The sequence below is a fragment of the Nothobranchius furzeri genome, chromosome 2, assembly GCF_043380555.1.
Source record: "Nothobranchius furzeri strain GRZ-AD chromosome 2, NfurGRZ-RIMD1, whole genome shotgun sequence".
NCBI lineage: Eukaryota > Metazoa > Chordata > Actinopteri > Cyprinodontiformes > Nothobranchiidae > Nothobranchius > Nothobranchius furzeri.
The window spans coordinates 92,671,192-92,681,638 of NC_091742.1; the positions used below are offsets into that span (position 1 = coordinate 92,671,192).

The 10,447-nt window shown below is 43.4% G+C and overlaps 1 long non-coding RNA gene across 1 annotated transcript; it reads left to right on the forward strand.

Moving 5' to 3' along the window:
* Window positions 1-5,972: 5,972 nt before the first annotated feature.
* On the forward strand, window positions 5,973-6,530 carry LOC129156785 (uncharacterized). The gene is made up of 3 exons (XR_008560384.2): window positions 5,973-6,088; window positions 6,163-6,230; window positions 6,352-6,530. It is a non-coding gene; the product is annotated as an uncharacterized lncRNA (long non-coding RNA).
* The last annotated feature ends 3,917 nt before the right edge of the window (window positions 6,531-10,447 follow it).

Below are 10,447 nucleotides of genomic sequence, written 5' to 3' on the forward strand. Positions count from 1 at the left end.
GAACCTTCTGGTTCTGGAAGTCCAAATAGAAAGTGGGTTTATGTTTTAGATGAAATGTCACTATGTTGGTCAATGTAGATGGTGAAAAATTTACCCTTTGGCACGTTACAATAGTAATGTGTTTACCAACATTTGTTATGTATATTACTGATTGCAAAAACACCCCTACGTATTTTGACTTGTCTTTTTACTGAATATTTTTCTTTTATATATTTGTGCTTGGTTCACTGCAGTTTCAAGGAAGAGAGAAGAGTCGGATGAGAAACCTCTGCTCTTACATTTCCACAACCATCAAATGAAAGACGGGGGTGTCCCAACCAGCAGCTTGAATGGGCAGATGACAGCAAAAGATGGTGGAGGAGCAGAAACTATCAAGAACCTAGATCTGGACCCTAATGAAAAGACATCCGATTCTTCAGAGATTGAAGTTGGTGGAGAAGATGAAGATGATGTGAATCTAGACTCTGAGCATTCAGACTCTGGGCCTGAAACTGGAAACAGAGACCATGGCTGTAATGAGAACAAGTCTTCAGAGTCAGATATTAAGACAGTCAACAAATCATTTAGCTGCCCTGTGTGTGGTATACGGTTCCAACACCAGTGGTCTCTTCAGGAACATGTGAGAGTGACGTCATTCAGCAGTGAAGTCTTCAGAGTGTTCGGTTAATACAAAATGAGTGAAAGAGAAGCAACATGGAGGCTCATGTAGAAAAGTCCAGAAAGAACCAAAATCATTTAGTTGTGAGCTCTGTGGACAAAGATTTAGCCGTAAACATAGTTTAAACACACACATGAGAGTCCACACAGGAGAGAATACTTTTGCCTATGAGGTCTGTGGGCAAAGATTTAGCCAAAAGACAAATTCAAAGAGACATACGAGCACCCACACAAGACTCGAGGGATTTATTTAACAACAGTACTTCCAAAAGTACAAAATGTTCTCTGCAGACCTGTTAGAGTGTCCTCCATCATTCAGTTGTTATGAGTGTGTTCTGTTCTGGGTAAAGCAGCAGTTACACGATGGTGGAGTTTTTTCAGTCTTTGATTTTAGCAATTTTTATTTTCTGAGCACGAGACGTCATTGTTTCACTAAGATTAACGTACAGTTTGTAACAGCAATGATCTTTATGCTTCATTTTTTGTTTATTTGGTGTTGAGGGCATTTGTTTTGATGGCCAGAGGATCGGATCTCTGCTTTTTGCAGATGATGTGGTCGTGTTGGCTTCATCAGAACGAGATCTTCAGCTTTTGCTGGAACGGTTCGCAGCCGAGTGTGAAGCAGCTGGGATGAGAATCAGCTCCTCTAAATCTGAAACCATGGTCTTAAATCAGAAAAGGGTAGAATGCCTTCTCCAGGTCACGGACGAGGTCCTGCCTCAAGTGGAGGAGTTCAAGTATCTCAAGGTTTTGTTCACGGGTGAGGGAATGTTACAGCTCCCTATATTTGGGCTGATGGGTTTATCTCCCTCTGTTCATCCTGTGAGGTGAACCCCATGATCCAGCTAAATTACCCCACCAGAGGGAGCCATTATCTGGAACCCTTTGGCCTGCTGCTGCTCCCCACAGGGCAGCTGGTGCACATCATCTGATTAAGAGGTCTGCACAAACAGCTGAAAAGCCAGACTAAGAGGAGCTGGAGAGATGAGCGTTGGAGGGAGGTTTTTGAAGCTGAGTAAAGAAGGAGCTGGAGAAAGGAGCTGGCATATAGCGGAATCGGTTGCAGCTGAACTGCTGAGCTGGAGAGCTGTGAATGAGACCAGACTGAGAGGACGCTGAGAGGTGCCGAGAGGGAAAAGCTGCTGCTTTTGTGGTTGGAACGAGAGTTTCCAAGGATCCCTGTGCTGACATCCAGAGCATTCTCTAAGTGGTTGGGATCAGAGATAGTGATGAGTACCACTAAGTTTATTTTATCAAGAAGTTGATTAATAGACTGTCATAACTCTGTATCCAGCTTGTGCGGTCACAAGGTCTCAATCACGAAAGGTATCAGACATTCAGCTAGATGATACTTTGATGTGTCTCGATGACCTGAGTGATCCTCCTAAGATCACGCCTGTTGTAGGAGACTGGTGAGTTCCCTCTCACAGAAAAAACTCTAATAAAGGCTCAGAAAGCTGGTGCTTCTTTCCAACTCTGTTTTAATCTAGTGGTTTTATCTGACACTCGTGATGTTTCCTCAGTTCTTTATAAACTAGAAAATAATGTCCTGATTCGCTTTTGGCCCCAGCCAAACACTGGTGGTGCTGAGTGGGGACTTGTAAAACAAATAGTCTTCCCCTCGTCAGCTACAAAGGCTTTTATCTCTATGGCCCATGAGAGTGACTAGTTGGGACATCTAGGAGTAGGAAAAATATAACCTCTTGTTACAACACTACTTTTGGCCTGCTATGAAAAAGGATGTGTCACTTTTCTGTAAGCAGTGCCATGTTTGCCAACTGAGTGGAAAACCAAATCAGGTTACTGTAATTTCCGGGTCTATAGAGCGCACCTCAATATAAGCCGCACCGGGCTAAAAGCCACAGATATCTACTGAATTGAAAACGTAGTTTAACTGAACGTAACTGAACTGATCAGTATCAAACAAAACAGAAAAGTTATTGATTAGTTTATTCATCGTTCTCCTGCGCATCATCCCGGGTTGAAGCTGGGGAGAAAAGCAGCGCCGTTTTACTGTGGAAAAAAAATCCTCCTGGGCGCTTTCCGTAGCACTCCTTTAACCATTCCTTCATTAGACTTTCTAGGATCCATCCTTTCTGGTTGACTAAAGCCGCACCTCATTATAAGCTGCATGGTTCAAAGCGTGGGAAAAAAGTAGCGGCTTATAGTCCGGAAAATACGGTAAACACCCAGCTCCACTGAAACCCATTCCAGTAATGGGTATGCCTTTTGACTGTGTAATATTAGATTGTGTTGGACCCTTTCTGCGATCCAGAACTGGAAAAAGACTCCTGTTAACTCTGATGTGTTCAGCCACCAGGATTCTCCATGTTCGGGTTACCCAAGGTGATACAGACTGATCAGGATACCAATATTAAATCACGGTTGTCTAAACAAGTTACCCAGAACCTAGGCATCAAACATGTTACTTCATCTGCTTACCATCCGCAGAGTCAAGGCGCCTGACCCCGGGTTTCCACAGGAGCCGTCAGCAGCACGTTACTGCAGCAGCACGTCTTGCTCGTGTAAGCTGCTGCTCTGCCCTTCCCAGGAGACGCGAAGCAGCAGGGGAGCAGCTGTCACCGACCGAGCACGAAGTCACACGAGTGACTTCGTCAGTAAACACAACAACAAGCAGGAGAAAACTACAACATGGTTAGTGTTTTATGTTCTGTCCGTTTTATAATCGCCAACATGGACCTGAAAAACAAAGGAGACCGCTAGCTAGGTGATAACTTCTCACGGGGCCGCACAGTTAGTAACCTTTTTTAAAAGTAAAGCAACCGGAAGGCAGTACGTTCTTTATTCTGAAAATCTCGGGAGCTTCTCTCCATTTCCGCGTCCGATTTCCTGTCTTTCCTTCCCCAAAAATGTCGAACTTGACCCGTTTCAGAGGCGTCGCACGTAGAAAATAGAACCGGCGCGTAAAGGCCGCGACATGCTGCTCCTGAGACGCGGCCGACTCGCGCTGCTGACGGCTCCGGTGGAAAAGGTTCTGTTGACCACAGCGGTTCCTATCAGCAGCTATGACGTGTTGCTGCAGTAACGTGCTGCTGACGGCTCCGGTGGAAAGCCGGGGTCAGAGAGATGGCATCAGACCCTTAAAGAGCAAGTAACGTCTAAATTAACCTTTTTTTTTGCTGATGAACTGTATAAATGAGTGTCTAATAGTGTTTTAAATGTGTGTGTATTCATTATTTTAGCATTTTGGTGCATTTTCTTTAAAATTTAAAAATTCTGCCTAAATACCACAGTATAGCGCCACCTTCAGCTTAAAACATAGAGTTTGAGTCATTTTTAATACACTTTAGCCAATGGCTAAAGAGTAAGATACTACGTAAACCAGTAGAGTACTACGTAGCAGCTCTGTGTCAAAGTTATAAAGCATCGAGAGTCTCGGCCACGCCTTGTGGCAAGTTGGAAGTTGGATTTGCAAGCGAGTGTAGGACAGTTAGCGGTAATTCAGCATTAGCATATAGCATTAGCATATCCTAGTCTTTAGCATAGCTTTTAGTGTTATACATACTTCTTTAGTGTTAGCTTGGCTGTTGGATATTGTAGTTTAGTTAGTGTTTAGCTGTTAGTGTTATTAGGAAAGTAGTTCAGGTTTAGTGCTCCATATCGTTAGCCCGGCAAGCCAGACTAAATAAATGTATTATTTAGTCTGGCCATGCTCCATTGACGGCTCTCGGTTGTGGGGCGGGATCTACCGTTGTCTTTCAAATGATCTCCGCATTCCACTGGACAATGAATGTGACATACTCTTGTTTCACTCTGTTGCATCATCCCACCCACCAGGCATATAGAGTGCCCTGATTGGCCCACAAAGTGGATAAAGCTCTGTGATTTGTTCACTAAGCAGATAGAGCACTATGATTGGCCCACCATTATGGACCAATCACAGCTCTTTATGTGTTTGAAACCCCTCTAGAGAGCTGTGATTGGCTAGCCAGAGTCCTGGTAGGAGCTGTTGAGGTTCCAATGGAGCATGCCTAGACCATTCTTTGCAAAGCAAGAATTTGGTCTAGTTCACTAGGCTACCATATCGTGTTAGTATGGTGAGAAGGTGTAGTGTAGTATGGTTGCGGTGGCTCTGTGGGGTTGCACTCCTTTCCGCTGGACTTAGAAATTAGGCGCCAGTGGTTGTGCGCAATCGGTGTCTGGAAAACAGTCAGCTCCCACCTGGTGCTGTAGTCTGCAAACAGCATTTTACCCGCAATTCTGCACGTCTCCGTTTGAAGAGGGAGGCTGTGCCCACCGTGGCTCTTCCGCAATTTAGATACAGCCCACCGACTCTGCTCCCCCACCATGGCGGGCTCCAGTCTGAGGTGAGTAAGCTAAATAAGTTTTAACATCTTCTAAAGACAATTCCCTACCTAAATGCAAAGTTTGAGGGACGTAGTTCACTTCATTTATAGCTAATATCAGTCTGCACTGCCTTCGGGCTGATTTGTCAAGTTCACAAAATGTGGAATGGGATGTAAGGTTAGAATCAGCGGCGAATCGGAACATATCTCGAAGCCCTGGCCGACAAAACGGTCCACATGACTATTACTGTCAGGCTCGGCGAAAATTCGGGTTGTTTTCGGGTTGTTTTTGTGTCAGTCGGTAATTCTGCAACAGTGACTAACTAACGCAGCACTAGTTGACAGACCGCATTACAGCGTGAAATCCAGCTTGTGACCCAGTTCCGTGATGAATTCTGTTCAGGAGGTCGCATTTCAGGCTCTCTCCACATCATTTGTGACTGACTTTTACGTTATAATGACGATCACACACTAGGAATGTTATAAAGCGCCTATATAGGACAGTTTCTTTTGTATATTATCTGACTTTATAAACTCCAACAACAATGTGCTTCTATTTTTTTTTTTCAGGCTAAATCTACCCAAGACACTGGCTGTCAGACTGATTTAGTAGTCTGCAAGAATGCACTTGTCCAGGCTGACGTGAAAAGCCTTACCCGTAGCAAAGGTGAATTATTTTTAATAATCTTCTATATAAACATTTTATCACCTTCTAGTTTTAATTTGTTTTACAGATTATTGTTATGTGATTTTATGCTATTTTAAACATTTATAAATGTGCTGCTTATTTGTTTTTTACATAGCCACCCAGTTTAGAGCTCCCAGCCTCAGTGTGTCTTGTGACACAGGGACCATGACGGAAATTCATCTTCCAGAAAGTCCCAGAGCAGCGTCCACACCCCCCTGAAAAGACCAAGATGTGAGGTGTCTGCTGTTGATTCCATCTTCCACCTCAGTGACAGTGCAAGCTCAGTGAACTGTTCAAGGTAAAAAAATTAAAACATTTCAGAATTTTTAAGATATTAACAGTTAAATAAGTATGTGATTACATCATGACATCATGAAGGAGGCTACTGATTCTGCTCCTGTGACACTTGGTGGTGACGTGTGAGCTGATTCACCTGGTAAATAACTTTTACATTAAATATTTTGTTTTTGCTATCAAAAGTAAATTAACTAATAACCTGCATTATTGCAGGACACTCAGCAAAATATGGACTCTACACCATGAGGCAGGCACACGTTAATACTCTAAGAGCACATAAGGTGAGCAACACCACAGATTATTATTGTCATTACTGTACACTGTCCTGGATTTGTTTTCTTTCTGCATCTCATCATTAGCCTGGCTGATCACCTGATAACTCATGTCATCTGGTTATGACAGCATGAGGATGTCCTCACACACCTGTAACCTATCAGCTCATCTGGCAGAATAGAGAAGAGACAACACCACATCTCCTGTTCCTGGAAAGCCTTCAGCCATCCTTCGATGACTGAGAACCTCCATCAGCTCTGTCTCCTGTCTGCCTACAATTATTATAATAAATATTGTGTTTGACAAGTTTTTTGTGCTGCCAAATATCTCATTTTGATTCCAGTTTTTATATTTTAATGGATATTTATAAATAACATTAATTGAATTATCACATTGTTGCATGTTTAACTAGCTCTATTGTGATGAATTAAACTAGCACCTCACTGTTAAAAGCTTGTTTTAATTTCAAGCATGTTTAAGTATTTATGGACATGAACAAAAACAGGAAATATATAAATTGAGATTTATTTAATTACTATAACAAATAAGGGGGAAAGAGTCATTGAAAGGCACATTCTTCTGAAAGCTCCTGATCCTGACGACACCAGCAGAGACCAGCTGCAGACACCAGAGGATCACCTACAACCAAGAGAGCAGCTGGTATCAGTAAATAATGAAATCAGGGCCGTTTTAGTGGGCTGAACACATTACAGAATAATTTTCTCATGGGGTATTTTCATAACTTTATGCAGCAGATTGTAACTTGAGCCCAGGGCTCCTGGAGAGCTGCTATCCAGCACGTTTCAGTGGTTTTCCTGCTTTAACAGGTTAGATTAGCTGTTAAGCAGCTCAGCTATTTGTTGCTGATTAAAACCAGGTGTGTTGAAGAAGATAAATCTCTAAAACATGCTAAACACTAGCTCTCTAGGGCCGTGGAGCAAACCCTGCAGTTAATCTAATGCTATGGCTAACGGCTACTTACCATTCAGAGCTGGTTCTGTTGGGTCGGTTCCGCTAGTTTCAGGCAACTCACAAGCTCAAAACAATAAGGCTCAGGTCCGCTTGTCTCCTCCAAATAGACTTGGTCCCTTTCTTCTCGAGTGTCTGGGTAAGGAGGGGGAGAAACGTCCTCCACTTCTAATGACTGCTCAGAGTGAAGGGAGCTAGCATCATCTCGTTACCCATCGTCTTCGTCACTGCCGCGGCTCCGCCCTCTCGGCCCTCCAGGCAACGCCTACTAATGTTGCAGTTTTTAAAATTGATACGTGGGTGGAGTAAGACTCTGAGGGGGGTATTACCATTTCCTTAAGGCCATGTTGACCAAACGGTTTGCAGTCACCCAAATCGTGGGCAGACGGATTGCCTTTTGTTTTGTTTGCAGCCCGTGAAGCTGAACGAGAGTCCCTAGGTTTCAGTCCCGCACAGCTTGTATTTGGACACAACCCTCGGGGACCCCTGAAGGCTCTTTCTTAATGAGAGACTTTTGAGTCCCTCGATTCCTAACAGAAAGGTTTCGGACTATCAGAGGTGGAAAGAGTACTAAAATTTCCTACTTCAGTATGAGTACCAGCACTTTGATCATTTTTTACTCAAGTAAAATGTATCATAAATAAAATGTACTCAAAGTAAAAGTTGCTTAGTTGCATTTTTGTCAGCGTAAAGATGGTTACATATGTGCTAAACCACAACACCAGTTCAAAACACGCTCGTGTGTGCATGCACACACATGGACACACAGTTTGATGGGAAGATTTCTATCCAATCAGTGAGAACAGGGCGTGCACATTGATTGGACGAGGTTTTTCTAGGATTGTACGTTTCAATTGTGATTAAAATTATTCTTTATTTTGGGGGAAAAAAGTTAATTATTAGATGCCATCAGTATGTGAGGTATCTCAATGTTCTCATGACAAAACTCTAACATGAGACTGTTAACTGTTAGCCCTGCCCTACTTTACCTCTACATTACAGTTCCTTTATCCATGTCCATCCTAGAGCTCCTCTCTGACCTTCATGCTTATTTAGAGCAGCTGATTTTTAAAGTTAGCAGAGTTCATCCTTGGTAGTGGGTTCACTCACTCATTTAAAGATATCGGCCAGAGGCAAAATTCGTTTGAACAGCATGTGTAAATGTGTATTAAAACCATCAACATATACATATATGGACATTGGGTTTCCATAGACTCCAATAACACGTTTTTGAAGAGAAATGGGAGGTGGCCACCACCGCCATTTTGACCGTGTCACAGGTTCCGTCAAGCCCAGACAATTCCACAAAAGGGAAGAGGTGGGGCTGTAAGGCTGGGATCAACTGACGACACCCGGTCTAACTACCTACAAGCTAAACTGAAGCTAACCCAAAGCTAACGCGGAGGTGGGAGCTAAGCTAACGGAGGTAGCAACCTAGCTACAACCGGAGTTAACTATGCACAACACCAGAGCTTCTGAGTCAGAGATACGCCGGGCTGACCGCTGGGTAAAACCGGGTGGAACACAGAAGTCTTCCGAGAGCTACACAAGTGCTGCTGCGATCTGAGATGCGCAGAGCTGCCGCTGGGGAGAACCGGGTGGAAAGGTTTCCATCCCAGAGAAAAGTCGTCAGCTTGTCCAAAATGCTGCAGCTGGAGTTCTGATGAGAATTAAAAAGAGAGATCATATCTCTCCTGTCTTAGGTTCCCTACATTGGTTGCCTATTAGGGCTGCACGATATTAGGAAAACCTGCGATATGCTAGCCTAGTGAACTAGACCAAATTCTTGCTTTGCAAACGCGATGTGCGTTAACGATTAAAATGTCAGCTCATCCATGCGCATCAGTGTGCGTCGGGGTAATTCTTTCAAAACAACCAACATCCTTGAGTTTATCTGTCAAAATAAACAGTCAAATGGAAATATCTGTAACCTGCCATTTACCGGTTTTGCCTTCTTGTGAAGATTGTTGCAAAGAGAAACAATTAAACTTGATTAACCCCAGAGCCATGCGCACTACGTACTCCGTGACTGTAAATGAGGGGGAAATGATTTAATCGGATCCTTTTCTTTTCAACATGGTTTAATGTAAAGTTTCATTCAGTACAAACTTTAGTTACACCAATCTAACGAGACAGAGCCTGGATTTGTATTCTGAACAGTTTAAACATGTTTAAAACGGAGACATGCGTGACACGTCTAAAATTCGCACCTGCTCCGCTATTATGGAAATTAAACTAACAAGATGAATAATATGAAATTATTTTAGGCACAGACAACATCCCCCACACTTTTGAAAAGCTTGCAACGCGCCTGGTCGCTCGTGAATGTCAGTTATCTTTCATAAGACGATAATCAATAAAACGATTTATATAAAATGGACCCAGAAGTTGTAGCCCGTCTCTGCCTTCAATTTTTGGTATTTTTCACCCTGTTGATGGTTTTACTGAGCAGGTGCCCCTTTTGTCATATACGTTTCTTTTTAAAACGCTGCGAGCACAAGCGTGACCCGTCAACCCGGTCTCACATTAAGACCGGGTTGGAACTGTTCAGGTTCACGCAGACAATCTTTACATTTAGAATTAGCTTACAGATGTAAAATTAATGCAGTAAAATATAAAGCTTTTTATTTAAATATCCATTCATTATTTTACAAGCACAGAGAGCCGCATCAGATGGATGGAAGAGCCGCATGCGGCTCCAGAGCCGCGGGGTGCCGACCCCTGTGCTAGCCTACTTTATTGTCCCCAGCAATTTTTAAACCCCACTCAAGTGTATGGTTATTGTCCCCAGCAATTCTGACAACAAACTGACACCCTTGGCGGTGAGCCAATACTCTCCCAAACTGAAAGGGGCAGCGTGGAACTCTACAGCATGCATCCAACACTACACCGTAGTAGATGTAAAAATGACTGTTGTTTACAACATGGCATTCCAGCATTTTTACCAGCGTCCTCGTCTTTTCCGACAGTGCAAGCTATTTCTCTCCAAGAATTATTAACAACATGTTGATCACGGTGATCTCTGAGAGCTGAATCATACAAATGTCTGTATTAACGAACCTCTGCCATACTAGTTCTTGCCAGTCCGCCATGTTTCTGCGCGTCCGACCGTCCGCTTGGTTAGAAAATTTCCTAGGTGCGCAGTGCGGAAATTTTGGGCCGTGCGGAGGCGCGGTGGAGGGATGTGGTTGTTAAAATGACGCAATTTCGCTGCGCAGAGCCGTGCGGACCTCGCGGACGCGTCAAGCATAAACCA